Below are 23,806 nucleotides of genomic sequence, written 5' to 3' on the forward strand. Positions count from 1 at the left end.
TTTTTTAAAATTAAGGTAAAATTATTCACCTTTCATTAAAGCAAACAGTGAGATGGCATTTAATAAAAATGCAAATGTCACCTCTCTCTTCTTTCCGCACATTTCCCCAATAGGAAACCCTCTTCCCAGCACAGAAGTCTTTTTTTCTTTTTCTTTCCTTCTTATTTGGTTTTTTGTTTGTTTTGTTTTTGTTTTTGTTTTATTTTGTCTTGTTTTGTTTTTTTTAAGACAGGGTTTCTCTATGTAGACCTGGCTGTCCTGAAACTTTCTCTGTAGGCCAGGCTGGCCTCAAACTTAGAGATCTGCCTGCCTCTGCCTCCCAGATGCTGGGATTAAAGGTGTGTGCCACCTACCACTGCCCAGCCACTAGAGACTTTCATCCCTTATTTGCATGTGTCCTCTAATCTCTCTTTTAAAAGGAATAAAAGAATCTGGGCTTAAGTAATTGTATAGTTTCTTATAGAACTTGCTAATTCATGGAAACACCAGTAGGGTCTTGTTGTTCCAATGCTAAGACTCAAACCAGGCCTTCACTGGAGCTTGACAAGAACTCTACCACTAAACTACGTCCTTAGCCCCAAGGTAGTCTTGGTAAAATGACACCAGGGTTGCCATGTCTGGCATGCATGTCCAAAATCCCAGCATCTGGAAAGCTACATGGTGAAACCCTGACTCAAAACATAATTAATTAATTAATTAGTTTATTAGTTAATTAATTAGTTAGTTAGTTAATTAACTGATTAGTTAGTTAGTTAATTAATTAGTTAATTAGTTGGTTAGTTAATTAATTAAGTGGAAATCAGAAGTCTTAAAAAGAAGAAATTCCAAATATGATTTAGTAAAAAGCAATTCATAAGTCTGGTGCCAGGGAGTTGTCTCAGCACATTTTGGGACTTGCAGCAAAACTTGACTCCCTGAGTTCAATCCCTACAAACCTACATGACAGAAGAAGACAAACAACTCCTGCAAGTTATCTTCTTCCCTTCTTCTTCCCTTCAAACCAGCATTGTGTGTATAAGCCATGGCATATGTGTACACACACACACAAATACCATGCACCCACCTGTACCGCTATACAAGAAATAGATAAATCAACAAATTAACAATAAATTTGCAAATCTGTCCAGGACCCCTGTCCAAAAATATTGCTCCCTCAATAATTGATAATGTCAAATATTTTGGGGAAGTGAAAAGAAGAGAATTACTTGGGTCTATCAAGCAGCATAGTTTGGAAGGTAGGAAATGATGAGTCACATTTAAAAAACATCAATCAAAAATCAACAACAGCTCAAAACCCTGCCGACTCCTGAAAGTCAAACTCCTGCCTGAGAAGTCAACATATTGCTGTTTCCAGTATGATTACAATTCTCTTTGTTTAGTCCTAATGGTTTAGAGAGATCAAAACTCCAAATAAAAGCCACAGAAGAGCAAGGAACACTGCCCTAGGACTCTCAGCATCTCTTCTGTTAGGCTTTGCTTTGGATGGCTAAGCAGGTGTCATTAGCAGATGCAGCAATATCCAAGTCTGCTCAATCCCGTCCCTTAAAGCATCCACTCTTCCAAACACTCTACGCTGTTTATTAGGAGGTAAGTGTTCAGTTTTGTAACACAAAATGCAGGATAAAAGCTAAGAGAACTCCGTGGCAGACTTGGGCATTATAACCGCTAGACATGCTGGCATACTGAAGATGTAGGGAGGTCCCATGGCTACTCACTAACACAGTTCTTAAAGCTTCCATTGTTGCAGGCAGCACACAGGAAGCAGCAGCTGCCACTGGGGAACTAACTGGGCAGGAAAACACTTTTAATTGACCTTGTGATTTCACAAATGTTGCTGGTTCTTCTGAATCCTAGGAATTGTCATTACTGTGTCGACTTTGCATGTGTCGAGCCATCCTGACTTACGGGGTACCTGTGAAAGACTATTTGGATACCAAAATCTGTAGCTGTTAAATTCTACCCGTAAAATGGCATAATATTTACATATAACCTCTTATGCATCTTCTCTTTGAATTGCCTCTAGATTACTTATAATGGCATGGTAAATGCTATGAAAACGTTATTAGGTTGCATTGTTTGTGGGATGACCAGGAAAAAAAGTATGTAAACGCACACTACAGAATTGAGGTTTTTTGTTTTGTTTTGTTTTGTTTGTTTTTGAAACAGGATCCCCTGTATCTCAGGCTAACCTTGAATTCCTATATAGTTGATGATGCTCTTGAACTTCTGATCCTCTTGCCTCTACCTCCCAAGTGCTTTTATTGAAGGGTGTACTACTACTATGCTTGCTTTACGTGGGGCTAAAGATCTAACCCAGGGCTTCATGCATGTTAGGCAAGCAGCCTACCTACTGAGATACATCTCTCACCCCCAGAGGTAATTTTTAAAAAATATTTTTCTATCCATGATTGGCTAAATCTGTTGATACAGAACCCATGAATGCAGAGGGTGACAGATGCAGGTTTTCCAAATAGGATACATTTGTTACCATTTTCAATCCAAACCCTGGAGGCAATTTTCATTATTTAGTTAAACTAAAACCTTTGTTCTAAAAATCCATCAGTATGACATCAAAGTCCACTAGAGCTATTTTCTTAGCCCCTAAAGATGCCCCACTATCCTGTTATGCTTAGGATTCTCCAAGTTTTAGTTCTGGAAGTCCTGTGTCTTAAGGGGAAAGAAAGGAAAGATGGTGACCCCCTACTCTTGGGAAAATCAGGACATTTTGATGCTCTACTGACAGCCCTAGACTTAAACTTCAGGCTTGTGGTGCTGGGCTATCTACAGTTGGTAGAAGGGAGACTTGCTACAAAGACTTATGAAGAACTTGAAACCTCACCAAAATCTTCAAGCTCTCGTGTTCCTTTCAAGATGGCCCTTTTAAAAATAACCCAACAATCCAATTTTTTTCACAAGAAATAGTTTCTTCCTTTCAGGGATAACCTACCTAATGCATAGGAAGCTGAGATATGCTTGGAAACTGCCAGTAACAGCCATGCTACATAGAGATGCTGAATACTATATCACTCCCTCCCCAATCTTCATATTTCAGAGCCTAATAAATAATACAGATGTGGTAGGCAGACATAGTAGCCTATGATAAAACCCTCACACTCTTTGGCCCTATTTAAAGTCCTTGGAACCTACGACCTGTAGACATGCACTGAGAGCTGGAAAAACACCCAAAGTAGCAACCTCTCCAGAGGCCACACCCATAGTTCCACAGTCTAGCCAAAAAAAAAAAAAAAAAAAAAAAAAAAAAAAAAAAGGAGGCACTGGGCTTTAATCTGACTTCAACCTGTCTGCTTGCTTCATTGCCAAATATTCTAAGAAAAGCAAAAGTCTCCAGTGCCTGGACCCACAGCATAGAAACTATAGAGCTAAACCAAGAACTTACTTCATTTGCTCAGGAGCACTGAACCCCTCAGTCTGGTATAATGAAGAGACATGGACCCAACCTGAAGCATCACTACCGTTCTGAACAATTCCTCTTTCCTCTGTGGTAGGCAGAATAACAGCCGCCAAATAAGTCTATGTCTCAGTCTCCCAGAGCCTGTGCCTGCGTAACCTGGCCTGAATGAAGGGAGTATGTAGACACGATTAAATTAAGGATCTTGTGAGATTATTCCTGTTCATCTAGATGTAACCGGTCTAAAGGTAATGTGCCTACAGTACAAAGTCACACAGATACACAATGTCACAGGCTTTGAAAATGGCATTGGAAGCTATAAAGATGAAGGGCCTTGAGCTTCTTAATATGTGACTTTTAGCCAAAGTGAGATCCCTGAAGATCCTATCCCATGGCACTGGAATATGCATATGTATGTTTTCAAGATGTTAAACTTAAAATAACTTGTTATAACAGCAACAGAAAACAAATCATCTCTCATCACTGGAGTACCATTTGTCTGGTACCTTAGCAGGATTTTGCTTCAAACCACATTTGACAATTTCTTACCTAGTGTCTAATTTGCTTCTCTGTTTAGACTTAAAAAAACAAACTTAGTACTAAACCAAATCTGCTCAAAATCCCCGAGAGGGCACAAAATAACACTACCTTTTATATGTCTACTTGGTTTAGTTTCTTTCTTTAGTTTAAGATTTAGATTTAGTTCAAGATTTAAATCAGAGACAATTTAGATAAGGGACCAAGAAAGATAATTTTGTCTGAAGAAAAAATGCAAAAAGAGAGTAGCAAATGCCAAATAACCCCTTTAAAGTTGTGTGCATCTAATCCCAGCACTCGGGAGGCAGAGGCAGGCGGATCTCCGTGAGTTCGAGACCAGCCTGGTCTACAAGAGCTAGTTCCAGGACAGGCCCTAAAGCTGCAGAGAAACCCTGTCTCGAAAAACCAAAAAAAAAAAAAAAAAAAAAAAAAAAAAGTTGTGTGCATCTTAGCCTTTAACGATGGAGCCGCCCCGTAGTCGTAGTTCAGAAATGATCTGAATACAAGGATTTGCAGTCCATTTGTATGGCTGGCTAAGTGGGACAGCTTTGACAGCTGCATGTATCCCATAGTTACTGAACTCCTAAAACTAGTATTGTAACATTACAACAATGTTTTGCGTCAATCTTATAAACCTTTACAGTACAATACGTGTTACTTTTCTGAGACAAAACAAAAGTATATTTCTCAAGGTTCTGCTGCCTCCAGCAGCATTTGATGGAGGATTTTTAATACATTTGTAATAGACAGAAATAAATCAGATTAGTGTGTTTCTTTAAAAAAATTTAAATCATGTACCAAGTTTTTGGTCAAGATTGTGTAGGATAAGTTAAACATAATTGTACTCTATTAACCGATATGAGTGTATTTCTTATGCATACAGTTACATTGAAATAAAGTTCTAAAATGCAAAAAATAAATAAAGTTATGTGCAAAGGCACAGTAGTTGTTGGCGTGTTCCTAGAGCATTCCAGAGACTACAATGACTACAGGATGCCATTGCCCTTTATGAACTACAAGTGCCAAGAACACAATCAAGAACTGTTCCAATGAACACATGAACAACCTCCATTGGGCAACTCTGCTTGGATTTACTTGAAATTTTTCAGTTTACTTTTTAACATGAAACCCACACAGCATACAAAGAATACCAGAAGATGTATAAAACATTCTTAGTATTAGTAATATTTGAAGGAATATTGGGATGGCCCAGCCCTTAACCAAAAGATATGAGATACTTAAACTTAAAAAACTTGATTACAGGGCAGTCGAAGTTCTGCATGGTCTTATGTACACACACAGACACACACGTGCACACACACATGCAATGCTCACAAAGTATCCTCACATAAGCTCGCAGGCAGAAATCCTCAACTCTGACTGCACTGTAAAACCATCTGCAGAGCTTTCAGAAACTTCGGCTATCCAGGCTTTCCCCCTAAGGCTTCTGATTCAACTGATCTGTGTGGCTTCTGTGTAGCCTTGTGTCTCCATGTTTGTCTAGGGGTGCTAACGGACAACCCTGACTCCATCAGGACAATGCTGCTCCGCCTAGCAGGAAGGGGTCTACAGGTACACCCGTGTTGATGAAGCCACTCCTGGAAGCTGAATTCTAGTCTCTCTTCTTGGATCTGGAGCCTGGCAATCACTCCCCAGCTCAATTTCCCAAAGAGATGTTTTGAAGCATCCTAGATGCTTTCTCCCCTTTACTTCTCACTCCCATCATCAACTCCACCAGCTCTTCCGAACCCAACCCCCTCTTAGACCCATGTCTTCCCACTGGCCTTGCTTCCATTTTCCCAGATGCCTGTAGAATCATATTTTCCAAGAAAAAAAATCTCATCGCATATTCTTTTCCGCCTGCCCACTCAGATTACAGAATCCCTCCACACTTAGATGGCCTGCCTCTTCAGTCAGTCACACTCTGGCCACTTGAAATCTTAAAGGTTTGAGAAGACATCATGGCCTTTGGCATCTGTGTGTATTCTGACATGGTACTCTTTAAGCCTGGATTGAGTCTTCTCTCCCTTCCTGACTGGGAGCATCTCACTATGACTCAAAGCTTTCCTCCACAGCGCCACCAGGCCAGGCCCCTCTTCCACCTGCTGGTGATGCTTTGCTCTTCCTTCATCCATGGGGCCTCTAATACCACATTACTCTCCCTGCAATTGGTAATACTATGGCCTATGTGGTTTTCATCTTTGTACACCTACATCTGGCTTTAATTCTTTTGTTCATTCATTCAACACTTTTATTAAATGTATAACAAACGTCAGATGTGCTGGCTACACACTGGAGGCAAAACTGTTCAGTTGGAAACCACACCTGCTCTCACAGAGTTTTTCCTTGAAAAGGAGGGAGATTGCTGAAGGAACTTCATGATAAAAACAGAAAGACTGATTAGAGAATTGGGAGGAATTTTGCTTTGTGTGCAGTCTTTGCAATCCCATTATGTTAGTAAGTTAAAAAATACCCCCCCAATCAGGTTTCTAGAACTGTGATATATGTCAAATGCTTACATTCGACTGTTAACGTTGTAGATGATGTCATCTTTTTATTCTGTCATCAAATGGATAGCTTCATTTGATGATCTCAAAAGTCCAAATTTGAGGACCTCATTACTGTATGTTTGAAAAAAGAGAAACCTTCCCTTATCCAAAGCCCTGCGCTTGTAAATGTTAAGCACACATTTGCTACATGTAGAACAAATAAAGGACAACTTCTAGAAATCAATTAAGCCAGGTGCCAAGGCTTCCTGTTTTTATCAGAATTTTGCTAAAGCTATTAAACGCATACATAAGTAAATGACTGAAAGTCCAACCACCAAATGCAAGAGGCCACATGGTTCAACCCAATGGAAAAAGAAGAGAAGCAGATGAAAATATAAAGAACAACACTGGCTCTGAATTTATAACTGCTCATACTGGATGATGAGGACATGGGAAATTTTTATAACAGTTATCTTTGCTTTGATATACACTGATAATTTTTCATAATGAAGTTGAACTTTAAAATGGAATGAAAATTCTGAGTCTCTGTCAAATGAAAACACCACTTCTAGTCTTACCTGACTCAGGCTAATGGGGTCTTTCAAGTTTGTAACCAGTTTCAAATGGCTTTATCTCATCTCCAGAGTTAATTAAGGGTCTTTCAGAGAAGTCCACCAGCACTCAACTGACCCTTTGCTGTTCTGGTGCTGCTCAGGCAAAAGCTTTTGCAATGTCTATAACCAATCCATTAAGTCAAGACTTACCTTCCCAAACCAGTCACCCTGAGGCTCTGTCATGCACAGGGTATGTTAATGTCTGAAATCCCTTAATCCCTTTTAGTATCACAGGGATCCCATTATTAAGGCAATAACTTCAAATGTTCCCTAGCTCAGACACTTTTTAGAAGATAGAGGAAATCTAGGTAAAACCCCGATTTTAACTGTCACTAAAGAGAGCCATGCTTTCTTTAGATACCAAGACTACAGCAACACTGTGCAAGACTATCATGGTTGCTTTCTGTAACAATGTCACACACTTGGGCTGGAGAGATGTCTCAGGCATTGCCTGCTCTTCCAAAGGTCCTGAGTTCAACTCCCAGCAACCACATGGTGGCTCACAACCATCTGTAATGGGGTCTGGTGCCCTCTTCTGGCGTGTGGGCATACACACAGACAGAATATTGTATACATAATAAATAAATAAATATTTTTTAAAAAAAAAAACATGTCACACACTTAAGGGTCCTGGTCTGTAAGATTTCTGACATTCTCATGGTCTCTCCTAAAGTTCCAGTTAGGTTTATGATGAGTCTAGATGAAAATATCTCAGAATTCTTACCTCGTCAACTTTCAAGGCCGGAGATTCACTGGCAGATCTGACTGTGTATAGAAAACAAAGAAAGCATGCTTTAAGAAAATGAGAAATAGAAAGATTTATAACAGCTAAGTGAGCAAATAGCCATTTCTGTGGCCAAGGCAAGGGCTCTATGGCTAATGGTAAAGACAGAGAGTCCTGCGTTTGCACGCAAGACCTTACATCTTTGTAAACTATCTCTTTTTAATAAATGTATGTAACATGTGAAATAAGAATTCTTTGTTTTGTGAAATTCACTATTCTACAACACACAAACACACACACATACCACCCCACCACCAACAAAAACCACAATGAAAACACAATAGTCAGGGAGGAACCCACTAAAGCAGAGTTCTTGGTGGCAGAAGCTGTGCTCTCTGGGATGGGTAGTTCTAAACTCTGTTCTTGAACTAGGCTGATTGGTTCCTACCAAGACCAAAGTACACTGCTTCCTTTGGCCCTAGGCCTTAGGAGAGCTAGAGTGCTCAGTCAGTGGGTACTTGACCCTTTAAAAGAGCAGATTGGAGTAAGCTGGTGGTTGTAAAAGTCTCCAGCATGTAGTCTTTCATAGGTTGTTTTGAGGTCTACAGGCACCTGCACTCTTCGTATAGCCCTTGTGAATTCTAACTGAGTCAGCTTAATTATGGCTAGTATCTATACTTCCCACCAGAAGACACAGCCACCCCGAAGATTCAGGGACGACCTTCCCATTCCTACTTCATTTCTGACTCAGAACAAAAAGGCGTCTTACACCAAAAGGAATGTGTCTGAGGATGGGAAGCAAATTCATATCAGATCCTAGGACTAAATGGGTGTTGGTGTCTCCAGAGATTTCACACTGCATGAGACAGGCATGTACGTCTCGGCCCAACCGGCTGTATTCTCAGATTGCTAGAAGAAGTCACAGGTTTTAAACGAACCAAAGTTATTAAAAAAGAAAATCATTATCTTGTGATTAATGACAGCAAAGGAAAAGAAAACAAGCCAAGGGCAAAAAACAACCTATTTTCAGAGACTGAACCCTGGGGATAATAATGACTAAGTGGGACTTAGAAAATAAGCCTGCACAAGGGTGCTCTGAGGTGCAGGCTCATATATTACGCTGATGGTGTAAACTCTGGCACAAGTCTCTGAAAAGCAGCTTGGTCTATTTATCAAGGGGCTTAGACATGATCACAATCATAATTCTAATGAGTCAGCTCCTTGATTCTAACAAAAGCAGTAGACAAAAATTATTACCAAGGTGTTAGAAATAACCCAATTAACAATAATACCACTTCCTAGGCAACGGGAACTCTGCATGTCGAGCCAACAATGAGTACAAGACTTTTTCTGTTGGGGAGGGCAGTTACTGCACATTTTAGGCAAGCTTTCTATCAGAGCACTTCATCCCCAGCCCAGAAATTTAAAGGATGAGGAGAATGCACCAGGTAGTTACGGGCAGAGAAACACAAATGCAGAGCATTGTCTCCAGTGTGGTATCAGCTAGCCTCTTAATGTAACTCGCCCATCCTGCTGTCCCATTTGAAATTTTGCTCTTTTGGGTTTTAGTTACCTGCAGTCTGAAAATGTTAATACATAGAAAATGGAAAATTCCAGGAATGAATATTTCATAAGTTTTAAACTATGCCACTCTGATTCCCTCAGTCCTGCCCAGGGCACTAATCATCCTTGTACCCAAAGTATCCACATTGCATACGCTGCCTGCTTCTTCATCATTTACTACAGTCATTTATTAGACATCTCGTCGCGAGGTATTACAGTCAAGCATTCTTTAAGTAGTGTCCTAACGCTTGTTACAATATCTTTATTGTTTAATGTATTTTGTCTTATCCTGCAGGCATTTTATTATCTAACATCACCTCAAGATGGTGAGTCTACAAAACTAAAATATTTTGAGAAGACAACATGCCCATACATGTCAAGAGGGCTGGAGGTGTGCACCATGTAACAACAAAGTTCAATAGGAAAACTGTAAAGGTAGTGTGTGTAGCTGTGGGTCCATGCTTTCTCCTTCTCCATTCCTTCTGGGGCCTTGTCACAAGTCACCAAGAACAAGAGATCACAAGAACAAGGGAATCATGAAACAATCTGATGGAAGAGCTAGTTTCCCCGTATGATCTTGAGCACAGCTAAGCCAGCCCTTGGTCATTCATCTCTGGGTTGTTAAAAAGAATCTTTTCTAACTTCCTTCAGTCACTGTAAATCAGGTCCCTGCTATGTGCAGTAAGTTCAACTAACAATAAACTTAATAAATGATCCTATTCTTACTTTCATTATTCATAATTTATAAAGTTATTACTACCAAATTGTTAATACTTTCCGTGAATTATTTTGATGATGAGTAAAATATTAAGTTAAGGTTTATTGTTACGTTTTTAGAATGTATTTATTTTGAACGTTTTTCCAATGTGTGCACACATATGTGAATACGGACAATGCACACCACAGTACATGTTGGAAAGTCAGAGGACAACTTGTAGGAGTGGATCCTCTCTAAGAGTCCAGTTCAGGTCATCAGGTTTGGCAGCAAGTGCTTTTATCCCTCAAGCCATCTTAGTGGCCCAAGTTAAACTTTTTACTAATGTTAAGACAACCAAATCAAAGTTTGTGTAATAATTATTTTTACTTATGAGAATAAAAATAAATATATAGTTTAGAATGTAGGAAGCACAAATCATGCACATCTTTATTTCAAGCCTTTGAAATAAGGAAATCTTAATCTAACTCTAAATGAAAATCTGCTTTCAAGAGGCATGTTCTAAAGAATAAAATTGCAGCTGATACACAATAATCATACATGTTGAGAGGATGCCCAGCCTTACGAAGGTGACTTGGGGAAGTGGAGTAGGAGGTCCTTATGTTCATGTGTTGCTTTCATTGTTGAATAAAGAAACTGCCTTGGTCTTTTGACAAGGCAGAACTTAGGTAGGTGGAGAAGACAAAACTGAATTCTGGGAGGAAGAAAGCAGAGAGAGAAAGCTGCCATGGAACTGCCGGGTCAGACATGCTGAATCTTTCCCAGTAAGCCACAACCTCATGGTGATACACAGAAAATAGAAATGAGTTAAATCAAGATGTGAGAGTTAGCCAATAAGAGGCTAGAGATAATGGGCCAGGCAGTGTTTTAACTAGTACAATTTCTGTGTGGTTATTTTGGGTGTAAGCTAGCCGGGCAGCCAAAACAAAGGGCCCCCTCTCCCTACAACAGGGAAGTTCTGTGTGTGTCTTCATGTCTTGGGCTCATGGCTCTACTTGTTCTTCAATAGAATCAAAACAAGTGACTTCTACAAAGTCTACTGACTGAGCCCCAGAACCTCTTGGATGTCCATCAAGCAAGTGTGTGCTTTGATTTTGGTTTCCTTGGGAGCAATGACTGACTTAGCAGAACTCCTGTAAGTTTGGTGGTCTCCTTGAAGACACATGGGCCTGCGTTGTAAGATGGTTGCCCGATATAAAGGATTCAGATCCAGTCCATAAATAAAGAAAATATAGCAGGTCCATGTATGAATCAGATCAGAAACATAAAACAGCCTCTAACTGAGCAGAACATAGATGATCATTATAATCTGCAATAATGATATGCCAGAGGCATTCAGTGCCTTTGAGTAGATCATTAGGGCCCTATGCACAGACACTCAAAGCATTTTACCAGGTTGACCTTAGAGACTTCTATTAGCTGAAGAAACCATTTGTCCTTTTCTTCCCCAGAGAGTACCAATTGGTCCTTTTCTCCCCTGTGAACCGCAATCCCCAACACTAATATGGCTACTTTGTCTTTGATAGCAACAAGGGGAGGGGAGAGTCCAGAGTCTCTCCCTTTCCCTTTAGGATGACTGTGACAGTGTGTTCAAGGGAAACCCCTAAATCCTCTCCCACAGTAGGCAGGCTAAAGCTGATAGTCAAAGCTCAGAGTTCACAGTTTTTCTCCCATCTTCCCTCTGCAGAAACATAAGCAAGGCAGCTCAACAGGCCTAATTACCATGGTAACCACAGGCATTATGAGATTATGAGTGTGTTTGTGAAAATGACTCATAAGTTGTTCCCCCAGAAGCCCCAGACACACAGGTTTCTGACTGGTTTATAAAATCCATTTAACGTTTTCTTGCACTTTCGGCTCTTATTAGAGCTGCTGCTATGGGAGGGATCCATAAAATCTAATAGGCCCTTCTTAAAGATGAAAAAAAGGAATAAAAAAAGGAAAGGAAGAAAAAAGAAAAGAAGAGTAGAAAGAAAAAAGTGAATCAGTTCCCTCTATTTACCTCAGATTTACCAAGAAATTGACTTGAATTTATCTATGGAAGATAACTATTCTTTTCCTAATTTAAATAATTTAATTATTCCATGAAGTACTTTTAGAGACTCCAGTGAAATAAGCAGGTGAAATAAAATATTTAATAAGAAACACCAAACAAAATGACCTAAATTGGAGAGCACAAACAGTTACAGAATAATTCAAAATCTTAACATCAAGGTATTTTAAAGTGGATGTCCCAAGTTAAATAGTTTATTTTTAAAATTTGAAACATGAAAGAATCTAGACTTCTATTTATGTAATAAGCATCACTTAAGGCCATGTATGAACTATTTGCCATTGTTTGTAGCTAGAAAATGACCACACGGCTTAGGAGACTTGTTCCAGACAGAGGCCATGGCCTGCCTGGCTGTTCCCTTCTCTCTGAACTCTCACAGGCACCTTTGTGGGTAAAACTCTCCTGGCCTGCTGCTTGCCACACGTCTGACTTTGGTACGACTACTGACTCCCTCAAAGGATGAGATCCTGGTAGTTTTAGTGTACGGGTTTCCTCTGTGTGACATGGATATAAACCTTATTTCAAAAAGAAATTAAAATGAAAATTACTTATATAAACTTAATTATCTTCCTCCCTCAGTAACATTTTATACACACCAATGCCACAAAATGGGCATTTAAAATCAGCATCTTCTGAATTATATACATGTTTATGTACTCATGTCAATAACCACCCCCACAGTTTAAAAGGAAAACCAAAGTGACTATCAGTGAGAACGGCAAGACTGCACTATACAACCGCCATTGTTATATAGCAGAGCCTGATTCTCCTCACTCCACAGTCATCACTGGCCAGGGCATGGGGCTACGGGCTTTGCAAATCCAAGCTCTCGCTGTTCTTACAGCACTGCCAATGGCCAGGGAATAGGTTTGTTCTTACAGCATCTTTCAACAAATGGCATCCACACTGCTTACCTAGCTTGGCCAATGCTGCGCACTTGGCCACACCTCTCAAAAGCTGGTTTGGACCCAGTCAGTCTATTATGAATAGACTGCTGGGAGGGAAACTGGAAGCGGTTTCGGATAAGCCCATGGATTCCTAGATAAAGAGTTTAAGTCTGAGATTAGCACTCCACTAAGCCGGGGCATTGACAGCTCTCTGTACCAGTCAACTCCAAACTCCAGTGATGAACACCAACTGGATGGGAATGAGTCCTTCTGCTAGAGGTTTACCAATTAGACCCTGGTTAAACTAAAAGACACTGTCCTTTAGGTTTGTGGCAATATAAGTTATAGGAATATCTCCATTTCCAGAACAATCACTATAGTTCAGGCATATGACTATAAACACTTTATACCTGTCAGATAAGGGAACTGAAGTCTAAGCAACTTCCCCAAGTGCTGCTGACTCCACACCGACCTCCCTAACTCCTGAATATTAACCTTACACTCTTGTTTTTCTACACGGCTGTATTTTGGAGTTTTCAAGACAGAACAAAAGATAGATTGGACCAATATATTTTGGCCTAGAAATTCTCACTTTTCTTTACATTTTTTATTGAAAAAATCTTAAAGTTGTTTAATACTAACTTTTTTGCTTAAGAGAAAAATAACAATAAAACTGTTAGTGAAGTGACTTAATAATATACATGGATATTAGTGTTCCATAAAAACATTCATGAAGTCTTAAAGAAAAAAAAAGATCAGTTCACTCCATGGAAAACCTCAAAAATGACAGTGAGATTTTTGTTTCTATATAATGTTTTTCTTATATGCTCAGCACAGGTAAGACAAATACCCTTCTTAAACAGGGCTCTGTTGACATAAGACATTAACTGTACTTTCCTGTTTAAAAATGCAAATATGAGAGTAGGAGGCACGCCATCATCCTCGGCAGAAAAAGCACTCCCACTCCCACCCGTCTGCTAGGATAAGAATACACAGAAACTCATCTCAGCGACAGGCCGTCACAACACTGAAATCTCTCCTCGTCCCTATTGCTGTGGCACACCTGAGTAGAAAGCAGGAACGAAGGCAAATGTAGCACTGCTGGAGCCACGCACTTGTCCCCAGAAGTAAAGAGTGGAAACCTATTCTCTAAGTAACTTGTAATCAGAAATGCCATTGATCATTCAGGCCTCACTTACGGGCGCTGTAATCAACAAAATATATCCCTTGGGAGAAAAAAAGTCTTCTCATTTAAGTTGAACAGATGAGTCCTTGTCCTCTGAGCTTATTCATTACTCAGCCCAGGCTGGCTTTTATTTAGACCAAATTGATTTGCATGTTCAGTCACAGAGAACCAACATATAATATATATGCAGAAATGCAGGGTTAATGTCTAAAGTAAGTACTTTTCCTATTGCCTGTATGGGACTTGCCATATTTCTTTCAGGACCATCAAGACTATTCTCTTCAGAAGGTTATTCTTCACCTGTTTTACCTCAGCTTTCTATTCCCACCCTTTCCCCTGCCCATGCTCCCCCCCCCCCCTCACCGACCTGCTTGGAGCTCTTTCTCCATTCTATCTAGAGCACCATCACCAATCAAGTTTTGGCATGTGCATAAGTGGAGAGAGAGAGAGAGAGAGAGAGAGAGAGAGAGAGAGAGAGAGAGAGAGAGAGAGAGAGAGAGGGAGAGAGAGGGAGAGACAGAGAGAGAGAGGTGTGCATGTTGCTCTCAAAATGGAATGCAGAAAAATAACTCAGGTCAGGCTGCAAGGTTTGGGCCCGGGAGCTATTTGATCTTCAACTCTCAGTGCCCTTACTTGCAAAACGAAACTAGTAATAGAAAGCTATATTGACAGTCTACCTGGGAGCCACCGACAGCTTTGTTTTTGTTAATAAGAGTGGACCTTTCTCCTGGGTTCTGGTGACCATGTTTTTCACAGAGGTTGGGCTGCTCCAAGGCCTCTGGAAGGAAATTCCCAAACTGGACATTCACAGTGGTTCCTTCTGCTTGGTCATGTGTGAGTCAGGAGGGGAATCCAGCTGGAGACATCATCCTTTTTCCTTTCCTTGACTTCCCTTTGCAGTGCTATGGAGCACACTGAGAAGCTTCCCTGTAGCTGCTAATGGCTTTGGCTTCACCATGTAACCCATGTTAGCCTCGTACTTAAGAAATTCCTGCCCGTATCTCCCTAGTGTACAGGTTACTCCACGGGCTTCTTTTCAGCTTTAAAAAGAGGTTCACAAGTGACAGGTATACCTATAATCAGACCTATAACCCCAGCAGTAGGTAGCCTGGGACAGAGGACCGTCACAGTTTGTGGCCAGTCTGGACCGCATGATGAACTCTATGACTCTGGTACACTGAGTGAGAAACTGACACAAATAAATGCATGAGCTTCGTGAGAAGAACTTAGCCCTTCAGCTGTGCTTGTAGGCAATGAGCTGCTTTAGCAGGCATCTCCACACAGTTAGGAGAGCTGGCCCAAGAGCACATCAGCATGCTGAGGCTACCAGAGCAGGAAGAATAGAAGAGTTCAGCTCATTGAGGACACTGCCCAGCTGCTAAATAACAGACTCTGAATCTTGAGATAAATTTCCCATTGTTTCCACTTAGGCAGCAGCTTTTTCCCTCACCAGCATCTCAAAATATTCTGGCAGAAAAAAAATGTTCATTTCACGTGGTTAATTTAAAGATGAGCTGAAAACAGTAACATCTAAAGTTTAGGGCACAAACTGAATGCTCCTCAAATGCTGGTTCTCAACTGGTCTGTGAGGGTGGAGCTGTTCATCCCTCCTAAAGGAGGGAGTGCTTTATTCGTGTGACTTGAATGATTCCTCTGTAAGGGTTTTTGCTGCTTCCCTCAAACACAGTTAAAAACAGAAACCATTGCTTTCTCTTTTTTATTCAACTAAGAGATGAGTATCATGCATCTTAGGTTATTTTAAATAAAAAGGATAGTGTTTACTTCAGACAACAAGCCCTGTTGAGTTTATTGCAGTGTAGGAAAAATCTATAATTAAATGGAGACGTCTTCCTGACTGTGCAAATCAATTTAATCTAAATAAAATCTAACCCAGGCCAAATATTCAACAGCATAGCCAAGCATTCTGCCTTGGAACCTGTGTAGGTTGACTGAAAAGTGGCTTCCAGTAGAAGAAAGTCTGTAGATCACCCTCCTTCTGTGGGAGGAAGGGCATATCACCTCTGGGGTGTCACCTCATCATTACTGCAGAAAAGTATTTGTATTTTCTGCTTGGAAGCACTCTGGTACGGCCTTGAACTTCACATGCCTGACTCCTTAGCAACCGAGGTCTTAGCCCCAATGTACCTCTTCAGAAGCCTTCTAAGATTATCAGAAAGCAAAAAATCAAAAGACCTAAGTCCCTGTTATCGCATATACAACCTATATGACGCCACTACCCTTTTCAGCTAACACAACACGCAATGGTAGATGATAGTTTCTTATACTGTAAATTGTCTCTGCCCATGGTTTCCAATCCTGGGTGACCCTGAGTTCATAGTCTGGGGTGAAGCTGGGACATAGCTTTTTTTTTCTCCTAAAAACATCCCCTTGTAATTTTTAATGTGCAGGCAGATCTAAGAACCTCCAGTTTATGTGTTTAATTGAGTCTCTCATAAAACTAGAATTTAAGTTCTAAGAAAAGAAAGAACTGGCCTGTTTTGTTCCCTGGCATCTCAAAGGGCAGGTGGCACAGGGCAGACATTCATTTGAGACTTGTGGACAGACTGACTAACTGAATCGTAATTACTCCTGCGTCTGCCTGTTTTCCCCAGTGGTCTGTGAGAGCTCAGAGAACAAGCTCCATGTCTAGTTCACTCTGCATCAAAAACATGAGTCGCTGAAGAAAGTTCAGTAAATAACTGGATGATAAACAAATTGCATTGCTGTGAGGGGGACAGAGACAAAACCCAGTGTAGCTGTATCCTCAAAGTGTTTGCTGTGTGGTTAAAGGGGGAGTGCGTGTACAAGATTAATACACACACCAAAAGGAGCTAAATACTGTGGAGTAAGAACAAATATCAGGGAAGAAAAAAAGACTGTTGTTTATTTAGGAAGGAGGAGAAGAAACCAAAGAAGGCTTCATGGAATAATACATAACCACCGAACTGAGCCTAGTTAGAATCAAGCTCCATGCAGAAGCAGGGCTGTGAGGTGAAACACAGAAGGGGAAGTAGGAAAGCTAATCTAAGGGAAGGACAAACCACTCCGGTAGCAACCAAGAGACTGTTATCACCATAGAAACGAATAGAGAGTATCGGGGTTTGCTTCCAATCCCAATTACAAGAACTATTCAGCTTACTGCTGCTCAGGTTGCTTGCTGAAGAAAATAGGAAGAGTGATGTTTTCTAAGTAAGAATTGAAAGAGGAGAGTTTTATCCATTAGTAGCCATGGCACTCGGGAAGGAGCAGATTTGAGGTGTAAAAAGGTGGTTGTGAGTGTTGTCTCAGATGTGAGAGTTATGTTGGATGCTCTAGTGAGTTTACTACGTAAGCTTAGAAATCAGTGAGAGCTCAGAGGGAACTGAGTTGGGGCTGACCCCCACACAGCAATGATTAGAACCAGAGGAAAGGATGTAAGTTGGCGAGAGGGAAAGAGGATGGGCAGAAAAGCCCAGCATTCTATGCAAGAGTTAGTGGAGCTGGAAGCCTTCAAGTGGTATGGAGAAAACAAGAGAGTCAAGAAAGGTTATAAAGGTCAAGTGGTGCCAGGGCACACACCTGTAATCCCGGTACTCAGAACACGGAGACAGGAGACAACCTGGGCTACACTGTGAGACCCTATCTCAGAGGAATAAAGTCAAGGTCAGGAGATTGTATTTATTAAGTTCTGCGTGTAAGAAAACAAACTAAATGAAGATAATAGGGAAGCAACCAATTAAGGAATGAAATCTGGAACTGATGAGGTGGCTCAGCAGTAAAGGTGTTTGTCACCAAACCTAACAACTTGAATTCAGTTCTTGGAAGGCACATGGTAGAAAGAGAACTGACTCCCACGGATCATCCTCGGACCTCAGACCTCCACGCCTGCATACACACAAGGAAATATAGTAAAAATGATTATTAAAAGAGAAGAAATCCAACATGGAGGGAGGAAAATTATTGTGAGAACGTCATCACTTAGGCAGTAAGAGAAAACATTCTAGAGTGAGGATATACCCTCACTTTGAAGGAAAGGTTAAGAAAAGAACACAGAATTAATGGGATTCTGGTTCAGACACTTGTACTCCTATCTCCATTCATATGTTAGAATCTAACCCTTAGTGTCATTGCATTGAAGTCAGAGGAGAAAGGACCTGTGCAGAGGTGATCTGGTCATGCATGGGATTGATGCCCTTGGGGTAGTAGGCCTTTGTGAACATAGAGGAAACAAGAAAACACCATCTCAGAAGAGCAGGTCCTCACCTAATCCACTGGCACCATGATCTCCAATCTCCAGGACCAAAAACTGTGAGAAATAAATTTCTGAAGCTTATAAAAAAAGCCTGGTCTGTGGTAATTTATTATTGCAGTTTAAATGACCTAAGACAAATGAAGACAAAAAGAAAATTTGAAATAATAAGAATTGAGGAAGCCACCAGGTGGTGGTGGCACACACCTTTAATCTCAGCACTTGGGAGGCAGAGACAGGTGGATCTCTGTGAGTTCGAGGCCAGTCTGGTCTACAGAGTGAGTTTCAGGACAAGAACAGGCTCCAAAGCTACAGAGAAACCTTGTCCTGAAAAAGCAAAAAAAAAAAAAAAAAAAAAAAAAAAGAATTGAGGAAGCCTCTAACATATGAACATATGTTAGAAAAGGGAGGATTATACCAACTATAAGGAACAAAGTGAGTGAGTAATGGCTGGGGCTGCACAGATTTCACTACGAATGCACGGGACAGAGTGAAAGTGAAATACAAAAAAAAATAGAAAAAAGAAGGAATGAAGGAGGGAAGAAAAAAGAGGGAGAGGGCTTTCAAGAAACACTCGCTTGCCGACAGGGTGGCACAGCACAAGGGGAAGCGGTCAGCCTAGTTTTCAGGCCCTCTCTCCTGCCTCAGAGCCTAGGCACAGGGGAGCTGATCATGAGAGTGAATGCCTGGCCCAACTAGGCCAACGAGGGTAGAGGAAGCAGTCAAGATGCAGACTGGTGTTTCAGACGATCCACCAAGCGCTAGCCCTTCTGCTCGTACTTGCCCAGAGATGGAAGGTTCCCTCTGCCTTACTTCAGACCTCTTCAGTAAAACTGCCTCAAAGAAACAAGCAATCAAGCCAAGATAACTGAATATCCTCTGCTGTTAATTGTGTTGTTTGTGCAGAGTGTGTGTATGTTCATATGGAGTTACTTGAGGTTCTATGGCCATAGCCAGGAAAATGCAAACCCAATCACAAAGAGATTCCACTTTCTACCCTAATAAGCAGAAAGAATCAGCCTCAGGTGTTGGTTAAGATGTAGGTGAACTGGAACCACTGTGCCCTTCTGGTTGGACAGGTGTCAAATTGTTCAGCTACTATAGGAAACAATATGGTGGCACCTCAAAATCTGAACACAGAAGCCAGGGACTCTACAAACGTTTATTCATAACAGTGTTGTTTGTAATAGCCAAAAACTGATCCAAGCATTCATCAAAGAATTAATGAGCAAACAGCATGTGATAGATATAAGAGATGGAAAGTTATTCAATTTAAAAAGGTAGGAAATTCTGGCATGTGGATAAACCTTGAAGACAGTATCGAAGATGAATTAAGTTCATTATGAAACACTGTACGATTCCTTCTCTATCAGGTTCTCAATCAAATTCATAGAGACAAAGTGCGATGGTGTTTGACAGATCCTGGGCTACAGGGAAAAAGGAGAGTTACTATGTAATATTACTGATTTTCTGTTTTACAAGATTTAAAAAAGACAGGCTATGGTGGTGCAAACCTTTAATCCCAGCACTTGGGAGGCAGAGGCAGGTGGATCTCTGTGAGTTCGAGGCCAGCCTGGTCTACAGAGCGAGTTCCAGGATAGCCAGAGCTACACAGGGAAACCTTGTCTTGAAAAATAAAGAAAATAAAAATAAAAAAGAATTCAGGAGTGGATGGTAACAAAATAGCACAATAATGTGACTTTACTTAACACTACGGAACTTCATGCTTAAAAGTGAATAAAATGGGACATTTTGTGTTAAGAATATTCTTTACAATAAAGAAATCTCTGTTCCCCAAGTCAGCAACAGAAACCAATACTAAGCTAACGTTTCCTCATGCCACTACAGAACACAATGACACTTCAACTTCTTTTTATAACCACACACAAAAGCAAAGTCTGCATCACATAAGGCCCTGACTATGTGTTGTTATCCTTTTTCACAAGGAATTAACTAAGTTCACAAATGATTGTACTGAGTCAGGTCATAAGAAGCAGTGGCAGACCCAGGCCGACCATTCTGCCTCCAAAATCTGCGTTCTTGGAGCTGCACGCCAGTCCTTTCTTTGCCCCACGCTGATCTCTTGTGAACAGGTTTTCTGCTTTTAGATTTAAAAGTGTTGGCCCTGCCTTCTGAAGCAGGCAAAAAAAAAAAAAAAAAAAAGTTATTCGATTAAGCTCATCACTATATACCCATCACACGAGGCCCAGGGCCGGCTGTAAAACAACGAGGCATGCTTCCATTCCTTCATTGACCATATGTCAGAAAGACGGGAGAGAAAAAGCACCTATCATTAAAATTTCAGTGTTTGTCCACTGCTTCTAGAGCCACCAAATATCCCGAGCAAAAGAATGCCTGCTAGTATTCTATACAGCCAGAGGACTGGGGATAGCCTCGCTGTGTACTGGAGAAGCAAGCCCATCTGTTTCTCGCTTAGGAACGATCCCTGCCTTCATCTTTACCCTTCTGCTGCTCTGCACTCACGTTTTGCCTCAAGCTGGAATTTCACAATTAAGGAAGTGTTTGGTGCTGTGCAGAAAACAGGCGCCTCTTAGTTGTTCTCAGAAAGGTAGCAGGGGGCCCCTTGACTGTACTCTGCCTACTATGAGACACAGGGTGGGGGTAGGGTGGGAGGGTGAGTGAAGTGTAACACATTTTCTAGACATCCCCAAACAAAGCCGGGTGTTGGCATCATCTGGGGAACACAGGCTGTCGATGATCAGGATAGAGGGAATGTCCTCCAAATAGCCCAGAGGCCCAGCTTCCTATTTCATTTAGAGACACCAGGCTAAGTCTAGCCTCAGGCCCATCCAGAAGATCGGTGCTACATATTTTTACCTTAAGATGCAGTGGGGACTGTGGAACCCTGACATGACTCGCTTTGATTAAATTCAAGGAATCTTTCCCAAGAGCCCCATGGTTACAGCAACTCCTACACAAACCCAGGAAAATATAAATTTATTTCTTCAGCATCCATGAAAGCTTCCTGTCTCAGAAAATGCTCTGCTACTCCACAGAGTCTGAGAAACTAAATTAATTTCATAAAGATAACCAAACAAAGCAGAATCCCAACCATATGGCTCCTTCAACTGACAATAGTGTGATCCCAAAAGTACATACTTTCTCCGTGGGTATATTTGGTTATTTAGAAATGTATTTTAATAATTCATGAGTGCCATTTTATTGTTTGCACTCTACCACCCGAGCTTCCTTCTTTGTTTTGAAAAATTATCTCTTCTCATTATATAAAGAAAGTAAAAAATTATTTTAATCAATGCTCTCTTGTGCTTAGCCACACACTTTCTGTTGGAGATATTTTTAAATTATGCCACAGTTTATTAAACTGCTTATCCTATATATTCTGCCAAAGTAAACTAGCGATCTCGGTTCAAGCCCATTAGACCTCTTTTTTGCACTTTTACGTGTATCATTCACAAACACGAACAAGTTTCCAGTCCCAGACTCGTTATCAGCATCCACTACTCGGGGAAAATGCAGAATAAAAATTGTGTCCTGATTATATTACTTCAGTGTACAGCATACACAGACAAGGAGACAAACCAGCTCACTTTGATATTATCTCTGTCTGGAATTAACAATCGCTTTGATCTAGAGATGAATAAAAACAGGCATAGAATCCTATATTCACACACCGGTATCCGATTTGGGGCAAGTTACCATCTCTGGTCCATGGTCCTTTGAACGAGGATGCAACTTTAGGGTAAGACCTAGCTGGCTCTGAGGTTACCCTGCAAGCAGCTGCACAGAGCGAAGAGAGGAAGACACTGGCTCCTCAGTGGTAAATAATGCCTGCCCCTCACTCGCGAAATCTGAGCTTTTGTTGAAAAAAAAATCTATATACAAAAGGACCCAAACTCCCCAAAGCCAAACCACAGCCATAATGTTGCAAAGAAATATATGAATGTGCTTAACGTCTTTCACTACGTACACCCCAAAGCAAGGGACTGCCACGCTCGGATGCCCAGACTGCAGCTTCACAGCCCAGCTGACTGCAACTCAATCCTGCCTGGCTGCCGGGCTAGCTAAGCAAACCACTTCTTACATTCAGCGTGTTTTCCCAAACACTGAGGGTGGTTCCCCACACCCTAAACAAAATGTTTCACAAATCTGACCATCCTTCTTGGGAAAATAAATGAATAAAACTAAAAGCCCCATCTAAGCCACTTTCCCAAAAGCCTGAAACAATGTCCCTCGATTCCCGAAGAAATCCGCCCTAAAACCCACAGGCGCGGTCATTTTATCTCTATTCAAAAGGAGCTACGTGATAAAAGAACGTGTCCTTTACCTTGCTTGGCTCCCGAGGCTTGGTTAGAGAGCAGCTTCTTCTGGCGGAGCTGATGGGTGGTGAGTTTGGCCCGCCCCGCCCAGCCCAGCCCAGCCCCCGCACAGCCCAGCCTCGCCGTAGTAGGAGTTGCCCACCGAGCGGCGTCGAGTGTCTGTCTGTGTAGCAGCCACCGCAGCCCAGGCGTGAGTCCCCACCCAGCTTTGTCTTCAATCATAATTTCTACAGGAAGCAGCACATCTCCCACTTCCTCCTCTCTTAGTATCGAGTAGCAAGCCAGCTTTCTTGTTTGTCTCTCACTCCACTTCAGGGCTTCTTCTAAATGACTTTGCCTACGACTGAGGGTAATTTGGCTCTAATCCCCTGAACTCCTTTGTTCCAGCGCCCCTCCACCCCCACCTCCCTACTCGCTGTCTTCTTTCCCTGACTCATCCCCCCCAAGCTTCATCTCCCAGCAGCATCCACAGACTGCCTCAGTGGGTCTCCTTCTCAACACCTAAGCTGCTTTCTCATTCCGAATCGCAGCTGCTGTTTTTATTGAGTCAGTGGCCCCATCAGCTCTGGTCCTGAGATCCGGCTCCAACCTCCACAGCTCCTTCTGATTTATGGCCTATCCGCATTCCGGGGTAGCTTGCAGCTTCTTGCTGCCGAGTTTTTCCTTTGTTGGCCAACTTTCCCAAAGCTTCATTCCCCCAAGGTCTCCCTACCACTGAGATTTTATTTAACCCATATGCTTAGAAAATAATGGCCCCACAGGACTTCTGGGACATGGAAATTAAGCCAAGTCCTGCAGTGCTGAGGTAGACCTATCAGTGAAAACAGGCAAAAATTTAAAAAAAGATGAATGAAGGGAGTGTGTGATCCCCAGTTGCCTGGATTCCCAGCCTAGAAACAGATCCCCTCTTCCACCACCCAAGCACTTATTGGTAGGGCTGAGAGGATCTTCATGGGCTCTTGTCCCCTTCATGGTTGGTGTCATGGATAAAGGGAGAACTTATAGACAGTCTGTCCATCAGAGTTAGAATCTGAGCTATCATCCCTGCCTGTGAACTTAGACAAATTACTTTTATATGTGCCTCAGTTTCTCCACTTGCAAAA

General features: G+C 41.4%; 1 protein-coding gene across 1 annotated transcript in view; it reads right to left on the reverse strand.

Moving 5' to 3' along the window:
* Gng2 (G protein subunit gamma 2) overlaps positions 1 to 22,774 on the reverse strand; it is a 110,789-nt gene extending 88,015 nt beyond the window's left edge. Inside the window, exons 1-2 of the mRNA XM_038310347.1 lie at positions 22,712 to 22,774; positions 7,774 to 7,814 (exon numbers count right to left, since the gene is read on the reverse strand). The gene's annotated coding sequence lies outside the window, so the exon portion shown is untranslated. The remainder of the gene's footprint in view (positions 1 to 7,773; positions 7,815 to 22,711) is intronic.
* Positions 22,775 to 23,806: the final 1,032 nt, after the last annotated feature.

The sequence above is a fragment of the Arvicola amphibius genome, chromosome 13, assembly GCF_903992535.2.
Source record: "Arvicola amphibius chromosome 13, mArvAmp1.2, whole genome shotgun sequence".
Taxonomy (NCBI): domain Eukaryota; kingdom Metazoa; phylum Chordata; class Mammalia; order Rodentia; family Cricetidae; genus Arvicola; species Arvicola amphibius.